This window comes from Seriola lalandi, unplaced genomic scaffold, assembly GCF_002814215.2.
Source record: "Seriola lalandi dorsalis isolate HSWRI2012SDOR001 ecotype SW California unplaced genomic scaffold, Sedor1 jcf7180002054899, whole genome shotgun sequence".
NCBI lineage: Eukaryota > Metazoa > Chordata > Actinopteri > Carangiformes > Carangidae > Seriola > Seriola lalandi.
The window spans coordinates 970,082-973,456 of record NW_019525451.1 but is presented as its reverse complement, the minus strand read 5'-3'; the positions used below and the strand labels follow the sequence as shown (position 1 = coordinate 973,456).

At 37.7% G+C, this 3,375-nt stretch overlaps 1 long non-coding RNA gene across 2 annotated transcripts in view; it reads right to left on the bottom strand.

The window, feature by feature from the left end:
- Positions 1 to 186: 186 nt before the first annotated feature.
- The window catches only part of LOC111672461 (uncharacterized), a 14,065-nt gene continuing 10,876 nt past the window's right edge, over positions 187 to 3,375 (bottom strand). The window contains exons 4-5 of one of the 2 annotated variants that reach the window (XR_015438707.1): positions 1,503 to 1,580; positions 187 to 1,221 (exon numbers count right to left, since the gene is read on the bottom strand). This is a non-coding gene — a long non-coding RNA (uncharacterized LOC111672461). The remainder of the gene's footprint in view (positions 1,222 to 1,502; positions 1,581 to 3,375) is intronic. The other variant, XR_002762014.2, reaches the window with a different exon arrangement.

Here is a 3,375-nt window from a genome sequence, read left to right as displayed (position 1 = left end):
CTCCCTCCCTCTCGTGGCCCGTTGCCATGGAAGCTGATTGGAAGGATCACTCCGTCTCTACCGCACATCGCCACTCCATCCTTGCCGGGAGAAAACAAGACGATTCGAAGCACAGCAGAGAGAAACCCTCTGGAGCAGCAAATAATAACTTCCATATAATAACTTATATTGTATTTCTTAGTGTAATTTCTTTTTTTTTAAATGCAGTAACTTTTAATTTCACTCACTTAAATTTTTAAATCTCAACAGTGCTGACTTCTAACAGCCCCCTTCTCCTGCAGTGATATGAGCAAATGTATTCAAACTAAGCACTTCATTCATGTTACGAGTATTTAACTCCAAGTTTCACACCTTAAATTTTGCAGCATTACAAGCAGACGGAGCACGAGCTTCAGCACTTTTTAATCACCCTTTAAACTAATGATGAAGCTCCTCACTGTGGAAAGAGAGGAGACTTGTATCAGCTGTTGCAGATCTTAATGCACTGCTGACCTGGTTAATGTATTTATTCATATTTAACCATTCAACACTTATGTACCATGAATGCATCAAGCGCCCTAATTATGAAGATTAAAGCTTAATTATAAAAACTAGCAAGTCCAGGTTTGTCTGTGCTGCATTCAGGAATGAAGAAAAAGGAGACGTCCTACACAAACAGATGAAGCTGAATCACTTTAACACACCATCTTTGTGTACAGTACATACAAACTCAAGGCTGAGGCTCTTGGAGGCTTCACTCTGGATATTTTTCTACTGTGCACCACTATAATGGGAAGACTGAACATTCAGGGTCTAGCATTGCTATAGCAACAATGTTTAGGGGCTTGTGCGTGGGCGTCAGGTGGTCAATCACGTTTAAAAGAAATGGTTGGGTGTATTAATGTTAACCTCCCTAAAAGTACAACATAGTAACAATGTGCTTTGATTACACCTGCTTCTTTGTGTATTTTTGATTTGCACATAAAAAAAATACATTTTTCAAACAATCCTCTGGTTGAGCTGGAAAAGTTGGCGTGTTGATAAAAAGCAAAAAGCGACAGAGTGTAAACAGACTGATGATGCACATGACAACATGTGACAGCAGCAGACAAAACCATCAGATCTGAGTGCAGCGGTAAAGAGACCGTTACATCCCTTAAATCAACACATGAAACATAAATGGCATCATTTCCATTTGACTGGAGCTCTCTTCATCGCATCATCTTGTGTTCCACTCTTCCTCTGAAATGAAAAAGGCGTAGAATTAGTGCCAGCTGTTTATCTTGACAAATTAACTGCATTAATTAGCATTAATTCGCTTTTATTTTGACAACATTGTGCCACATCTGGATGGAAACCTGCGTGATGTGAAATTCTGTTTAAAGAGACTAATTTCAGCTTAAAATTTGGTTCCCAGGACGTCACGATAAATAAAGAGCAGGTTGTTTCTCTCAAACTGATGATTGCAAATCTTATTTTGAATCTTTTTTATTTTATTTGAATGACATGAAGATTTGTGACACCTGAAAGTCCACAGCGAGATGCATCCATGCATCTAGAGCAGTGGTTCTCAAAGTAAGGTCCAGGGACTCCCAGCGGTCCTTCAGGAGGTTCAGAGCAAAAAGGATAATTAGACACTAAACAGAGAGCAGGGAGGCAAAGGTGATTGAACACAGGTGAAACACATTAGGGCGGGGCAGACATTCACAGAGGAGGGAAACGGGACAAAGACAGGAAGTAAAATACCCACGAGAAACACAAGGTAAGTTGTTAGAAAATAAAACAGGAAGTAACCCTCAATTCCAAATCAAAGAGTCCAAAGATAACAGTTAAATTAAATATTAAAGACATATTGAAGAAAGTTGTACAGTGTTGGGTTGTTCGCACAATCTAATTTCTGGATCGACTATGTTCTGGTCTATTTTAAGGTTTGTGACTGATGCTACACAGTCTGATGAATCTTCTGTTGAGGTTCACTTCACTGATAAACAAAGCCAATTTATTTTACACATCGTCTCCCACATCAAACAAGTGCAAACAGTTACACACACATTTGGCATTTGACTTTCAATGTACAAAGACATGACTACACACTTGGAGATTACACGTATGCACCTTTGAGCTGCAGCGTGTCGCCGTCTACAGGCAACAAAAGCAGATTTTTGTTTAATTTCAGCTAATTTAACATTTTCTGTTCTCATTTTAATGACTATTTAACAACTATCTAACCGCTCCAAATCCATGTGAGTGAAGCATGGAGGCAGGAAATCACTTGTTTTGGACAACTGAAAACAGGCGAAGCAAGAGAGCTACATCAATTGAAAGCTAGCTAGCTAGCCTTGGCTCACCTTAGCTAACGCTAAAATTAAATTTACAACCTTAGCTATTATCTGTCACTGAAACATATAATGAGCTGATATCTCAGTAGTTAGTTATTCCACATAACTACATGAGCTGATGGCTTAGTCCAATTGTGATGGAGAATCAAAACCTAGCTAAGCTCCTGCTAAAAGTAGCGCTAGCACATGTTAGCAAAGTTAGCTTTAACTGGCATCTCTTTTTGACTTTTGCAGAATGAATTGAATTAGGTGAGTTTAAAAAAATCCTACATTTACTGTATTTCAAATTTATATTAGTTATTTCAATATCAATATTGTAGCATAAATAGGTTTTATATTGCAGTAAATATTACAGACAGCTAGCTAAACAGAGATGCATTTAATCTGTGACCAATTGACCAATTAAATTTATTTTCCTAAACAAACAAGGTAACACGGAAAAGAAAGCTGAAAAAAGAGATTGTGTTACAGTGCAGATACAGTATCAGCATTTCCTAGTTATTATGTGGCTAAAACAGCATTAAACAGCATAAAATAAAGGCATTATATTCACATTTCACCACCAAGCCTGGAAACTTTAAACCCTCTTTCCTCAAATGTTTCTGTAATAGATACCTGCTTCTATTATCTTTAATATACACATATTTTTGCTACTTTCATAATCTTTTTTCTGCACAAAGACGTACTGAAAATGACTGATTTCATTCGTCCGGTCATTGTCTGTGTTTCCTCTGATCCATTTCCCTCTGCTATCAATTTAAATTTCAAATTAGCCTAATAAAAATAAAAAGAAAGAACATCACAAAGCACAACCCAACATTACATTTGCATTATAAATACCCTGGAAAATTTATCAGTGTGAGAAATAAAATATTTTTTTGGGGGGGGGGGCAGATTTCACCTGTGAGGCCAGATGTGTGAGACTGTTTCTGTAGTTTAATACTTTACATTTGTGTTAATAATTCTTACGAAGCCTGTGGAAAGGAGGTATTTCACATAGCAGAGTCTACACTTTCCACCCCCACCCCATCACATCCACCACCACATCTACAACCCC